The 16217-nt window shown below is 40.3% G+C and overlaps 1 pseudogene across 1 annotated transcript; it reads left to right on the plus strand.

The window, feature by feature from the left end:
* Positions 1-1370: 1370 nt before the first annotated feature.
* Positions 1371-4723, plus strand: LOC148199468 (uncharacterized; annotated as a pseudogene). The gene is made up of 2 exons (XR_015786191.1): positions 1371-2446; positions 4273-4723. The product of XR_015786191.1 is annotated as an uncharacterized LOC148199468 (transcript).
* Positions 4724-16217: the final 11494 nt, after the last annotated feature.

Below are 16217 nucleotides of genomic sequence, written 5' to 3' on the forward strand. Positions count from 1 at the left end.
ATAATTTCATAACTTTATAAAATTCATATCATACTAAAAAATCATATTTCACATCAACAACCATATCAGTATTCATACTTTATACATACATTCAACCACTCAGCAACATACATTCATTATCAACGAACGTGCAAACAACATACAATTAAATTAGATAAGCTTCTCTTACCTCTAGTGTGAACGATCGTCCTAGGGCAGAAGCACAGTTCACCACTACCGGTTCTTCTACTCGCAAGGTTCGACAATTTTCAACTAACCCAAGAAAATTAAAACATTCTCAAAACTACTCATTTGAATAATGGCGATCATCACAGAAGAACAAAAATGGATTTGCATGCCTAGGAAAATGAACGATTGGGTGAAGAGAAAGGCTTACCAACTCCGCTTCTCAAACCGAACAGTTTAACTAGAAGCTCTTGACGCCAGAAGCACTTCTACGGTGTCTGAATGATGATCGGAAAAGAGAAAGGTTGAGTTTTCTTAGAGAGAAGATAGAGTTTCTAGTGAGAAGGAGGAGAAAATGAAAAGTTCAGAGTTTGGGAAGAAGGGTGCATGCAGAAGAGAGTGGGACAGAAGTTTCGGAAAACAATCATTTTCTTTCCACATCCAAACGAGCGTCCGCTCTTCTGCCGATACCTGCCTTCCACTATCTGATTTCAGAATCCAAGTTGTCTGACACCTGGCGCCCGTTCAAAGGAATTTTAGGTGCGTTTTTAATGATTCTGACAGAAAGGATTTGGGTGCGTTTTTCCGAGATCTGACAGGACGTATACAAATTACGTTCAAACATAACCTAAATAAATATCCAGAACTGTGATAAGTTTTCTGTTCCTTGTTAACAAAAAAGAGAAAGGCAGCTAAATATTATAAGAAAATCAATAAATAATAATTAATTTAAAAAATAAAAAATATTTAGTTTAAATATTAATTTAGAAAATACAAATTATTAACATCTATAATAATTTTTATTATGAATAAAAAATTATAATTAATTAATTTATGAATTAGAGTCTAAATTAATTCCTAACATTAATTATACAAAATTTAGTTATTAAAGAGTTAATTTTTAAATTAATTTGATTTTAAAATAAGAAAAATGCTTAATTTTTTTTAAAAGTTAGAAAAAGAATCCAGCTAATAAAAAGTATGAAGTATTGGCAAAATAAAACATATAAAGAAAAAAAAACAATTTTAAATTGAAAGCCACCGAAGGGTAGTTAAGGAAATAAAAATATATAACGTAGTGTTTGGGTTCTTATTGCAGGAGAATCAACGGGTCTCTCCATGAGCCATATAAATCCTATCATTTGGTTTTGTAATGAATAGATCACAACCTTGTCTTTTACTGTTATTATTTTATATGAGCAACAATGCCTAATTATTATCTGAAACTGATTTATGTACTTGTGCTGCTCTTGTTACCTGCTGCAGATCCATTCTCGGATTCAACGGTACTGCATAAATAAAGTGCATTGATAGGGAGAGACATGCACTCCTCAACTTCAAACTTGGCCATGTAGATGCCTATAACATGCTGTCTACATGGAGGGATGATGAGAAGAGTCGAGATTGTTGCAAATGGAAAGGCATTCAGTGTGACCATCAAACAGGTCATGTAACCATCCTTCGTCTCCGTGGTTCGGATACACAATATTTGAGAGGCGCAGTCAATATCACTTCACAGTTTCCCTTGCAAAATATTCAACATTTGGATCTCAGCTACAATGATTTTATAGAAAGTTACATCCCACAACTCATGGGCTCACTTACAAACTTAAGATATCTCAATCTCTCCTATGCTGATTGTGGTGGTATCATTCCTACCCAACTTGGAAGCCTTACACATTTATTGTCTCTCGATTTAAGTCACAATTATTATCTCCGTGGAGATATCCCTTATGAACTTGGAAGCCTTACATATTTAAGGTATCTCGATCTCAGTTATAATAATCTTGATTGGAAACTCCCTAGTCAACTTGGAAATATGTCACAGTTGAGACACCTTGGTCTCAGTGGTAATTCATTTTCTGGAGCACTCCCTTTGCAGGTTGGGAATCTTCCTTACTTGCAAACTCTTAGACTTGGTGGTGATTTTGATGTCAAACCTAAGGATGCAGTGTGGCTGTCTAATCTCTCTTCCCTAACAAATCTTGCCATCGATGGTTTACATAACCCTGACTGGTTACATATGATTTATTATCCAAAGCTAGGAAAGTTGAGACTAATTCATTGTTCTCTTTCAGATTCCCATATTCAATCTCTGTTTAATTCACGTTCCAACTGTTGAAACTGGTTGCATATGATTTTGGGGCTTATTAGGGCCAATACTACTTTGGCATCCTTGGAGAAATAACTACATGAGATTTGTGAACAGACTGATAAATTATATATATGAACGGCTATAGGGAATGGAACAAAGTAGTCCTCGTACGTCAAAGGCAAGAAGGTATGTGTTAGATGTTAAGACGTGTGTTTATGTTATTTGGGCTCAGCCTATTCTATATTAAGGGCATTAGCCCATATCCTACAATATAAATAAATTACCCTATGTGTATGCAAAACATACAAGAGATATTTTCTCCCAATCTTCTCTATTTCTCACATGGTATCTAGAGCATAGGAATAGTTCCAGCCAACTCCACGGTCTTCGGCACCCATCGCCGCCGCTGTCGCTGCCGCCATGTCGTCGCCGCCGCCGCCACCGTCGCCGGAGTTCCAGAATCGATCGACGACCACACCATCGGAATCGTCTCGGCCGGGCGACCACCGTGGCACAAAGATCACGGCGAACGGACCACCCACGCGCCTCCGCAACAGTCACCGCTGCTACCGCTTCCCGCCGCGCATGCCGACGCGTCGCCGGAGAGTTCCGTCGCCGATCAGAACTGTCGTGATCGCCTCCTCGCCCTCTTTCTGGATCTGTGGTCGTGTCAATCGGAGCACTTTGGATTTTTAGGGTTTCTCCCTCTCCATGGCGTCTTCTTCGTCTACAAACACCTCTATTGGTGGCTCATCTTCTGATCCCTCAATATACACCAATTATGTGAATGTACACTTGTCCATTGACAAGTTAGATGACACAAATTATGCAACATGGGCGTCCGACATCAAACTTTGGTTGAAGAGTCAGGGGTACTTAGATCACCTTACTCAAAATGTGACTACTGCTACCATAGATGACACTTCCCGCTGGATGAAGATTGATGCTCAGTTATGCATTGTTATAAAGTCCACCATTCGCTCCTCACTGAAACAAATGTTTCGATCATATGAAACATGTTCATAAGTATGGGCACAAGCGAAGTTGTTATACACAAATGACACTCAACGTCTTTATGGTGTTTGTCGGGACCTATTAACTGTTATCGGTCCACGCAATCCTGGTCCCATGGCAGAATATTCGGGTAAAATTCATGCCCTTCTTCATGATTTTAATAATATATTACCTCCTGCTTCCACTCCTGCTGAAGAATTGGAACAACAATCAAAGTTCTTCATGTTGTTGGCATTATACGGACTCTCTGATGATGTCTCACATGTCCGTGATCAGATTTTGGGTTCTCCTGTCATACCCAACTTACTTCTACTTGTTCTGCTTTTTTGCGTATACCGAGGAAACCCGTCACTGAGACATTTTCTCATACAGATGATTCCTCTGTTATGGCTGCCCAACGTGATGATCGAAGTCGGTCTCGCAAGCTAAGTAAAGGACGTCCAAAATGTGACCACTATGGCAAGTTAGGCCACAAAATTGATAGATGTTATGCGCTTCATGGTCGTCCTCCTCGACCAGTAGCAACGCCTAATTCTGATCCACCTCCCCCATCACCTTTTGCAGACCATCCTACTCCATCTAATACCGTAGAATAACCTGCAATCTTTAACGAATTTCTCAAATGGTATGAGGATCGTCAGCACTCTAGTTCCACTACATCTGCATCTGTTGCACGTACAGGTACAACTTTTGTTGGTCTGACTCACTCTCACTCCCTCGGACCTTGGGTCCTTGACTTAGGCGCCATCGATCATATCACTGGTAACAAGTCCTTGTTTTCTTGCTTGTCATGTCCGAATAATTTACCCTCGGTAACAATGGCTGATGGGTCTAGAGTTTCATCTCATGGTGTTGGTACTGTTAATATTTTTCCATCCATATACATTGATCATGTACTTTATGTCCCTAGGTCTCCCTTCAACTTATTGTTCATTAGTCGTCTAACTCGTACTCTTAATTGTGTTATTTCATTTACTAAAGATTTTGTTTGTTTGCAGGACCGGAGTTCGAAACACATGATTCGCACAGGATGTGAGTCTCATGGCCTTTATCATCTCCGCCCTTCTCCACATGTTGGCGTAATCATGGAGTCACCATCCCTTCTCCATGCTCAACTAGGTCATCCTAGTCTTGCCAAACTACAACAACTTGTCCTAAGGTTGTCAAAATTATCAAGTTTGTCGTGTGAGTCTTGTCAGTTAGGGTAGCATACCCGTAGTTCCTTTCCTCCTAGTGTCTCACAACGGGTGTCGTCCCCTTTTTCATTAGTTCATTCTAACATTTGGGGACCTAGTCGTGTTAAGTCTACTTTAGGTTTTCAGTATTTTGTTACCTTTATTGATGACTATTCCAGATGTACTTGGTTGTTTTTAATTATGGATCGTTCTGAGTTGTTTTCTATTTTTCAATCTTTTTTCAATGAAATAAAAACACAGTTTGGGGTTTCTATTCGAAATTTACGCAGTGATAATGGTCGTGAATACCTTTCTCAACAGTTTAAACATTTTATGGCTTCTCATGGCATTCTTCACCAAACCTCATGTGCTTATACCCCCCTCAACAAAATGGGGTGGTTGAGCGCAAGAATAGACACCTTATTGAAACAACTCGTACCCTTCTAATTCATCGTCAAGTACCCTCACATTTTTGGGGTGATGCAGTTCTCACGGCATGTTATCTTATCAACCGCATGCCATCTCCCGTCCTAGATCACAAAATCCCTCATTCTATCTTATTTCCTCAAGACCCTCTACATCCATTACCTCTTAGAGTTTTTGGGTCTACATGTTTTGTTCATGATTTTAGTCCTGGTCTTGATAAGTTATCTCCTAGGTCTCACAAATGTGTCTTCTTAGGATTTCCACGGTCACAAAAGGGCTATAAGTGTTTTTCCCCTTCCCTCAATCGTCATTTTATCTCTACTGATGTCACTTTTGATGAATCTTCTTTTTACTTTTCACATCTATCTTCTAGTTTTGTACCTCTACCTGCTACTTTTGATATTCCTATTATCTGTGATCCTCCTGGTGATGATCCACCCATTTTGTCTCCTCCTTCTTTAGACTCTCATTCACCACAGGATCGTCCTTCACCACCACCCCTTCAGGTTTATAGTCGCCGCAATTGTCTCCCTCATGACTCACTTCCAGTGCCGCCTCCTGTGTCTCCTCCGGCTCCAGCAAATGAGTCTGACTTGCCTATTGCCCTCCGTAAAGGTATACGCTCTACCCGTAACCCTTCCCCCCATTATACTGTTCTTAGTTACCACAGATTATCTTCATCTTTTTACACTTGTCTCTCATCCATTTCTTTTGTGTCAATTCCCAAGTCTGTGGGTGATGCCTTAACTCATCCTGGCTGGCGTCAAGCTATGCTGGATGAATTAAGGGCTTTACAGAAAAGTGGAACTTGGGAGCTTGTCCAATTACCATCTGGAAAGTCTGTTATTGGTTACAGGTGGGTGTATGCTATCAAGGTTGGCCCTGATGGCACAATTGATAGTCTGAAAGCTCGACTGGTTGCCAAAGACTACACACAGATTTTTGGTTTGGATTATGGTGATACTTTTTCTCCAGTTGCAAAAATGACCTCTGTTCGCCTATTCATTGCCATGGTCGCTCTTCGACAATGGCCTCTTTACCAACTTGATGTCAAAAATGTTTTCCTAAATGGTGATTTGCATGAAGAAATTTATATGGAGCAACCGCCTGGCTTTGTTGCTCAGGGGGAGTCATCTGGATTGGTATGTCGTCTTCGCAAATCCTTATATGGCCTAAACCAGTCTCCTCGGGCCTGGTTTGGTAAATTCAGTTGTGTTGTTCAACAATTTGGTATGTCTCGTAATGAAGCGGATCATTCAGTGTTCTATTGCCACTCAAGTGCTGGATGTATTTACTTAATAGTGTATGTCGATGATATTGTTCTCACAGGAAGTGACTATCTCGGCATCTCTCAGATGAAACAACACCTTTGTCACCATTTTCAAACCAAAGATCTTGGCAAACTCCGGTACTTTTTGGGTATTGAAGTAGCACAATCCAATGATGGTATTGTCATATCTCAGAGGAAGTATGTGTTAGATATCTTGGAGGAAACAGGGTTAATGAACTGTAAATCTGTTGAGACACCTATGGACCCTAACATCAAACTCCTACCAAATCAGGGGGAGCCTTTCTCAGATCCTGCACGGTACAGAAGATTAGTTGGTAAATTAAACTATCTTACTGTTAAGCGTCCTGACATTTCCTTCGCAGTTAGTGTGGTGAGTCAATTTCTAAACTCCCCATGTGAAGACCATTGGGATGCAGTTGTTCGCATACTGAAGTATATTAAAGGATCACCTGGAAAAGATTTGCTATATGGCCCTAACAACGATACAAAAATTGTTTGCTATTCAGATGCTGATTGGGCTGGTTCCCCTTTTGATAGGAGGTCTACTTCTGGATATTGTGTCTCTATTGGTGGCAACCTGATATCTTGGAAAAGTAAGAAGCAAAGTGTTGTGGCAAGGTCCAGCGCAAAAGCAGAATATAGAGCTATGGCATCTGCTACTTGCGAGCTTGTGTGGCTTAAACAGTTACTTAGTGAATTGAAATTTGGAGATGTCACTCACATAACACTTATATGTGATAATCAAGTTGCTCTTCATATTAGCTCTAACCCTGTCTTCCATGAGAGAACCAAGCACATTGAAGTTGATTGTCATTTTATTAGAGAAAAAATCATATCCGGAGATATTAAGACTGAGTTCGTTAACTCAAGCAACCAGTTGGCAGACATATTCACCAAGTCCTTACGAGGACCTAGAATTGACTATCTTTGTAACAAGCTTGGAACATATGATTTATATGCTCCAGCTTGAGGGGGAGTGTTAAATGTTAAGTTGTGTGTTTATGTTAATTGGGCTTAGCCCATTCTGTATTTAGGGTTTAACCCTTATCTTACATTATAAATAAACTACCCTATGTGTATGCTAAACACATAAGGGAGATTTCTCCTAATCTTCTCTACTATTTCACAACATTGATACCTTAAAGTATGTCTACATTGAATATAATGTCGGGTAAAAACATGTTTTAGCCACATCTAAATTTTTCATATGTACCTTTAAGGTAATGTTAAATTAACAGCTTTATATATGTACCTTTAAGGTAATGTTAAATTAACAGCTTTATATAGGTGTTCTATTTCCACTGCTTTTCCCACTATCTCAAATGGAAAATATGATAATAGAATTGCTGTCTGAAAAAAGACATGTACAAACAAGTTAAACAAACGACTTAAGATTTAAGAATTGCAACTTTATTGAAATTAATGGCAAATTAATTCATCATGACCTTCAGGCCTTCTACAGTGCTGTCTGTGGAAGGCCAACCAATGTCTGCAGTTGAAAAAGGCCAACCACCTTTAGAAATGTGGTGATACCAAGAACTTGGATTACTAGAGCTGTTTTCTGTAATCTTCGCACACACGTTCAATGTAATTAATTATTATGATTGTCGGAAATAATCCTCAGTCTAAGTTTAAAAATAAAAAAATAAAACACCATATAACAAAATATCCAAAAATCTATTGTCTAGAGATTTTGGGTTATTGGATTGGACTAAGTCATATATATATATATATATATATATATATATATATATATATATATATATATATATTACAACAACATTTAATCAGTGTACTATACACCTATGAGCATTTTATGAAATTATTTGCTCTCTTAAGCATTGAACCATATTCATCCTCGAGATTAGTGGCTAAGATTGCTTGAACAGACAAAACAAGATCCCAAAATTGTGAACCATTATATCCCTGACATTCATGAACTACCTTCATTAGAATTTGCAGATCAGTATTTAATCACAAATAAAAGTTTTAATATGCGAAATGGCCAAATTAACAAAACAACAGGTCATAGTCAAGCTCTAATAGGAAGTTTGAAAGTGCATATAAAGCAAGAGAAAGGTAGAACAAACGAACGAGATTCATAAACGTCAAAACAGTGAAAGGTTTAATATACAAAATCTTTGCATCCAACCATATTTTCTATCCACATTTGTAAAACTAATTTCGCAAAATTCCAATAGGAATTCGGTTCCCTAATTTCTAGAGTTTTCAAAATAGTGTAACGGGATGGAAAATGGAGTTCAAAGGAGAGGCGAAGTAATTAGGGAATCCAGAAGAAGAGAACTTACCGGTGAGGGACCAATGACGAAGGATACTGTCGCACAATCCCTAACGAATCGTGAAAAAGGAGTGCAAGTCGAGAACTGTGATCGAGAGGAGACGGTGGTGAATTGTGAACACGGGCAATATGGAAACTAGACAACTGGGTTAGAGAAGCTGTGAGGACTGTTGTTGTAAACATAACTGTATAACTGACTGTTGCTGTGTGCCATGCACACTCTATATACTTCACTGTTTTTTGATTCTTTCAATACAGTTAACATTCCTACTCTTTCTCTCTGTGTGCTATCTCTGCTGTTATACAAACTTCTTCTCTGCATACTGTCACGTTAACAGTGGTATCCAGAGCACGGTTCGAAACCTGGTGGATCAACTCAAGACGATCAAGAAGATGACTGGCGTAATACACAGTAACTTTCCTGTGTTCGATGGTAAAGGATTTGATGACTGGTGTGTCAAAATGGATGCCATTTTTGGCTATCAAGAGGTTGACGAGATTATCAAGAAAGGTTTCAAAGAACCAGTAAAGGGTGATCTCGAAGAAACAAAGCGATACAAAGAAAATAAGCGATTGGATTGCAAGGCCCGGATGCTCCTACATCAATGTGTATCGGCTGCCATTTTTCAGAAAATTTCGAAAGCGGCTACGGCAAAAGAAGTATGGGAGATCTTGCAGGAGGGCTACGGAAACTCAGGCAAGGTGAAGAAGATTCGGTTGCAATCCTTGCAGCGACAATACGAACTTTTGTGTATGGGCGAGCAAGAAACTGTAATAGACTACATCGGAAGGATTCAAGTCATTGTAAATGCGATGAGATCTTGCGACAAAATTGTGAAAGACAAGAAAATAGTCGAGAAAATTCTCAGAACGTTGACACCCCAGTTCGACCATATCGTTGTAGCGATAGAAGAATGCAAAGATCCTACGACGATGAAGGTAGAGGAATTACAAAATTCACTGGAGGCACATGAACAAAGACTAATCGAAAGAAGAAATGCAGAGAAAGAAGTGAATCAAGGTACGAACCAAGCTCTACAGGTTAGAAGCAACTACAAGACCAGAGGACGTGGAAATGGAAGAGGTAGAGGTCGTGCCCGGGGAGGTCGAACTGGAGGCAGAAACTCCAGTGTGTCTGACCAGAATGATGAAGATGAATGTAGTGAAAACAAGAACGGCAGCAAGAGAGGAAGAAAATACTCCAGAGGGAGAGGAAGAAGTAACATTGATAAAAGAAACATACAATGTTATACGTGCAATAAGTATGGACATTATTCATCTGAATGCTGGCATAATGAAGATGTCAAGAAAGGCAAAGGAAAAGAGGAGGCTAATCTGGTGCAAGATGCAGAGGAGTCTGATTCAGAGCAAGTGCTATTAATGAGTACAGTCACAGAAAACGAAAGAGAATACAAGAACAACAGATGTAACGAGTGCAAGAACAGTGTCTCTGCATGCGACAGGTGTTGTAAGGCCAAACACGTGTTGTTAGCTGACGAAACACATCATGCAGAAGATGAATCCTGTTGGTACTTAGACACAGGCTGTTCCAATCATATGACAGGGAAGAAAGAGTTGCTATTAGATCTGAATCCAAGTATTAAAAGCAGCGTGCGTTTTGCCGATGATAGCGTGATCATGGCTGAAGGAGCTGGAAGAATTATGATCAAACGCACAGATGGACGTCCTGCCTACATGAATAATGTACTGTATGTGCCAAACATGAAGAGTAATCTGCTGAGTCTGGGGCAGCTTCTTGAAAAAGGTTATACAATGACTATGTGCCAGAAACACATAAATGTATTTGACGAAAGACAACGAATTGTTCTTCGAGCCCCACTTGCTAAGAACAGAACATTTAAGGTAAATCTTAATACCCTTGCTGTTCAATGCTTGACTGCTGTTGATTCCAGGGAAGAAGCTTGGCTGTGGCATTATCGGTTCGGGCATCTGAATTTTAGAAGCCTGAAATTATTGAAGAGCAAAGATCTTGTAAAAGGAGTTCCTGAGATACAGATTCCTGACAAAGTTTGTGAAGGATGTGTTGTTGGGAAGCAGACCAGAAACAAATTCAAACAAACCATGTACAAGAGAGCAAAGCAACCACTTGCTGTGGTCTACTCGGATGTTTGTGGTCCATTTGATGTGGAGACAATAGGAGGTAATAAATACTTCTTGATTTTCGTAGATGAGTGGACTAGGAAGATGTGGGTGTACTTGATCAAAGAAAAGAAAACTGTATACCAATGCTTTGTAAAATTTTGTGCTATGGTGGAGAGGGAATCTGGCTTGCAGGTTAAAATTTTCAGAACAGACGGTGGAGGAGAATTCAACTCACTTGAAATGAATGAGTTTTGCACCAACAAAGGTATCGTGCATGAAGTGGTAGCTCCGTACACACCCCAACACAATGGTATTGCTGAGAGAAGAAATCGGATGTTGCTTGACATGACCAGGTGCATGCTTAAAGCAAAGAAGCTGCCACACTGCTTGTGGGGAGAAGCAGTCTCTACAGCAGTTTATCTTCTGAATAGGAGTCCAACCAGATCATTGACTGAATGCACCCCAGAAGAAGCTTGGTCTGGAGTTAAACCTACAGTTAAGAATCTGCGTGTTTTTGGATCTATATGTTACAAACATATACCAGATGAAAGAAGGAAGAAATTAGATAATAAAAGTGAGTTACTTGTTCTTGTCGGGTATCACTCAACTGGTGCCTATAGAATGTATGATCCAAGAAAGAATCAGATAATTGTGAGCAGAGATGTTATAGTGGACGAAGAAAACATCTTTGATTTCAATACGACAAAAACCGAGCCAGACTTTGTTCAAGGCATTTTAGAAGACAATCATGTTGAAGAAGAACAAGTTACTGGAGGCATTGAAAGCAATAACAGACGATCACAGAGAGTTAGATTTCCCTCAACAAGGCTGTCAGGGCATGAAGTGTTTGCAGACAGTGATGTATTGGACTCTGGAGACTTGACTCATCTTGCGTTTTTGGCAGATGCAGAGCCTATTACTTGGAGGCAAGCCATTGACATGAAGGATTGGAAGGAAGCTATGATTGAAGAATTGAGATCCATTGAAAGAAACAGAACCTGGGATATGGTTGAACTACCTCAGCATAAACGGGCAATTGAGGTAAAATGGATTTTCAAGACTAAGTACAAACCAAGTGGTGAGATAGCAAAGCTAAAGGCCAGACTTGTAGCGAAGGGTTTTCTACAGCAACAAGGAATAGATTATACAGATGTCTATTCCCCAGTTGCAAGACTTGAGACAGTAAGACTCGTGATAGCAGTTGCTAGCTGGAATAACTGGAAAATTCAGCAGTTAGATGTGAAATCTGCCTTTCTAAATGGCCCGTTGGAAGAGGAAGTCTACGTGATGCAGCCACCTGGTTTTGAGAAACAAGGTGAGGAACAAAAGGTGTATAAATTGAATAAGGCTTTGTACGGACTCAAGCAGGCACCACGAGCCTGGAACAATCACATCAATGCACTATTGATCAAGCTGGGATTTAAAAAGAGCTCTGTTGAATTTGGTGTGTATGTGAGAAGTGCTGGATTACAGAGCAAACTACTGGTGTGTTTGTACGTGGATGATCTCCTCGTAACTGGAGATTCTGAAGAAGAAATAGAGAGGTTCAAGAAGAAAATGGAGGAAGAATATGAAATGTCTGATCTAGGCAATCTGAGTTACTTCCTCGGACTGGAATTTATGGAAACAACAAATGGAGTTATTTTGCATCAAACAAGGTACATAAATGAAATTCTGAATCGTTTCAACATGACTAACTGTAACTGTGTTCCAACCCCAGTCATTGCAAATTTAAAACTTGGAGAGCAACCTGAAGAGGAATGTGTAGATGCTTCTCTTTATAAACAAATCGTGGGCTCCTTGAGATACATCTGTAATAGCAGGCCTGACATCAGTTATGGTGTTGGCTTACTAAGTAGATTCATGCATGAGCCTAGGACATCACACTTGACAGCAGCAAAACACGTTCTGAGATACTTAAAGGGAACAACAAATCTTGGTCTTCTGTTTCCCAAAGCATCCAGCAGCACAGAAGGCACATTAGAGGTATGGTGTGATTCAGATTGGAGTGGAGACACAGTGGATAGAAGAAGTACGTTTGGTTACTTCATTCAATATGGTGGAGCACCTATTTCTTGGTGTTCTAAAAAGCAAAGTGTAGTGGCACTTTCAACCTGTGAAGCAGAATATATTTCATCTGCAGAGACAGCGTGCCAGTGTATTTGGTTAGAAGCACTTCTTGAAGACTTGAAACTGAAGTGTAAAAGACCCATACAGCTGATGGTTGACAATAAATCTGCAATAAGTCTGTCAAAGAATCCCGTGTTTCATGGGAGAAGCAAACATATCGATACTAAGTTTCATTTTCTAAGGGATTTAGTGAGCCAAGGCAGAGTTGAGTTACTGCACTGTCCAACTGATATACAAAAGGCTGACATTTTCACTAAAGCACTCAGACAGTCCAGGTTTGAGAAGCTGAGAGATTTGCTAGGTGTAATTTCGTTTAACTAGTTATGTTTAGGGGGGTATGTTGTTGTAAACATAACTGTATAACTGACTGTTGCTGTGTGCCATGCACACTCTATATACTTCACTGTTTTTTGATTCTTTCAATACAGTTAACATTCCTACTCTTTCTCTCTGTGTGCTATCTCTGCTGTTATACAAACTTCTTCTCTGCATACTGTCACGTTAACAAGGACAGCGAATAACAAAACGGAAAATGGAGAAGAAAGAGGAAAGTAAGGTAATAAGAAGGATTCGAAGATTTATTAAAAAAAAAATTGAAAACTTAACTGCGATTTTGAGGAAAACTGCGGGGAAGTACCTGAGGTTTTCGAAACCCCTGAAATTTAACCCCTAGTATAATATATTATTTTTGTAGTGCCATAGCTATCTTTCTCAACATCGTACTAATTATTGAATCCTTAATAGATCATAAAAATTATAAAGTTTCTTTTAGTTTGTTGCTAATTTAATTCTAAGTTTGTAAACTTTATTTGTTTTCATGTACTCAAATAAAATATTTTATAACTTTCTTTTGTTTGACGCAATAATCACATTTTATTTAAAACAATGATAAAGTGCATAATTGAGAGAGTATATTAAGATAAATTAAATCCATTTCCAATATAAAAGTAGTAACATTATTATTCAATTTCACAAATATAAAATATTTGTTAAATTTTAATTATATTTTTTGTTTCGGTTAAGTTGGGACGAGGATGTCGCCTAAGTGATGTTTCGGTGTGTCGAACGTTCGTCTTGTTCCTTGCTTTGCGCGACCGATTAGTGTATGGGGTGACTTGCAAAATACACTCTGTCAAGTCAGAATCTTTCACTGTAGGTCTTTATTAAAAGTGAGTTTACCTCGATATTAATCCTTTGTCATAAGAATCTGACCAATTAATTTATCTCTTAATGTTAATTAATGCAAACCTTAACCACTCTTCAGTAGTCGTTGTAGCATTAATTGTGCCTTAACTCTGCCCAACTGTTGTTGGGACCGAGCGACCGTGAGACGCTTTCTTGGGCATTAACCGCTCGGTGCTTTCCATCTAGTTTGTCACCGTATTCGATCGGTCGACTATAAGCTCATAGTAACATAGGGCCCCCCAAGCCCTAGCAAAATCTTAGAGATTGCTTAGGGTTTCCAGTCTTCGCTGATCGGCTTAGGATTCTTCAGTTTTCCCAGGTCATGACAGTTCATCAAACGTCACGTCCCATCAAGATCTGTAAAATGGTGGGAAGAACGAAAGTCGAAGAGTCACGACAGTAAAAAAGGGCGGGAAAAGGTAGAAAACATAACGTCATGACATTTCAACAGTTAGATCTTTTCCCTTTGGACGTCCCAGATGTGTTTGATGAACCGCCTTTACCATCTATTAATAGTGGCAGGGTCATCCCATATTTTAACTTTCACCCTCGAGCTCTCTGCCTACCGAACGTTCTTCCTAATTTTTCCCTCTTAAACGCTCCCAACCCTTTGCTACCAGGTAAACATGTCTTCTCCAAGTGCCTCTGAGTCTGCCGGGAGAGAAGGTGAGGGTATGCTGACGACGCTGTTGTTTCTCCTTCCTCTGTTAACTCCTCCGGTTTCGACAATGGATAAATCCTCCCGTCGGAAACCCGCCTACTTGAAGACAGTGAATGCGATGAGGTGGGGATAAAGTTGGATTACACCGGCTCGTAGGATGGAAGGAACGAAGTCGGGCTCGACGTCGCTGGTTACGATTGAAGTCCTCACGGGGTGAAGCTTTATGCTACCTCTGTCATTACTAGCCACGCGTTAAAGGACCTAGTCAATAGGGTTAGCTTCGTGAAGGCGGTCGGCGATGTAGATTTCTTTAGGCTCGCGCTCTACCAGTTGAACGAGCGGGCGTGCCACAGTCGGGAAGGGTATGCCTCAGATTTTTTTCTATGCCTATTCCACTTTGTTCCGCGACCAAAAAGTCTTATTGCCCTTTTCAAACTTTCAAATGGGCGTTCTGAGGGAACTCAACGTGGCTCCCACCCAATTCCATTCGAACGATTGGACTTTTATGCAAGCCTTCTCGGTCGTCTGCGCTGCTTTCGCCCTTCGTCCCACCCCTTCATTTCTCTACTTTTTATGAGTCATGTCGCACCCCAACCAACCTCGGGTTTCCCTCATTTCGATCAAGGAGAGACAACTTTTTACGTTGTTCAACACTTCATACAAAGATTTCAAGGGAAACTTCATCAAGGTTGTTCCTTTGGTGGCTAGTCATGGCAATTTCTACTTTCTAGACAGTCAGCCAAAGTTTCCCTTCTATTGGACCGAACGTCCGAAGAAGGTGGTTTTATGGCCCAAGTCTGCAATGTCACCGAACGAGCTAAAGTTAATTAGCCAGCTAAATCAACTACCCCTCAAGGCCTCCTCTCGAGCAGTCATTTGTAACTTATCTAAACTTCTTTTTGTTGTGTAGATTATATGACCGTGATGGACCCAGCCAAGAGCAGTACCTTCACCCAAATGTTTGGCCATCGAGAGAGGATTTGAAGAAGTCTAGTGAGGGGTGTTCCACTCGTGCTCGCATTACTCCTTCCCTCTCTAAGCCTGCAACGCAAACTCAACCAGTAGAAGCCCAACCTGCGCAGGCTGAACCTGCCGACCTGTGGTCCATACCACAACTTGCACCCGACCGGTTGTTGCTGCTAAGAAGATCGCGGCCATCCATATCTCCTCTGATCTTACTCGGAAGAAGAAGAAGAATAATAAGAGGAAGGCTGCTTGGGAGCCTTCTGTGTCCTCCAAACACAACAAAAGGACACTTCTTGATGGTCCTCCCCTCTCCGAGCCGCTTGACCCCAGCCTGTGGGTGGCCGAGTGGATCAACTTTGACCTTTTCTATGAGGAAAAGGATTATGTGAATAGGATGACCAAATAAAAGGCTTCACACATGGCCTTCGAGCTTGTCGCTCGGTCAACAATGTGCATGGCCTACGTTGCTGAAAAGAAGATCGCTGCCTCCATCGAGCTTCAATACCTCCAAGAGAAGTTTGATGAGGCCACTATGTCCAACAAAGAGCTCACCCTTCGAATAGCCGAGGTGGAGAAAATGGTAGTGGATGACAAGGCTAAGGCGACTTTGCTTGCCAAGTCTCGCGCCTCCATGTGTCAGGTACAACGGTATAATGACGACCTGAAGTTGGACCTCCTACGTGCCATTGAAAAGAACAAAGAGCTGA

The sequence above is a fragment of the Vigna umbellata genome, chromosome 4, assembly GCF_029865625.1.
Source record: "Vigna umbellata cultivar VRB3 chromosome 4, Vumbellata_1.0, whole genome shotgun sequence".
NCBI classification, from domain to species: Eukaryota; Viridiplantae; Streptophyta; class Magnoliopsida; order Fabales; family Fabaceae; genus Vigna; species Vigna umbellata.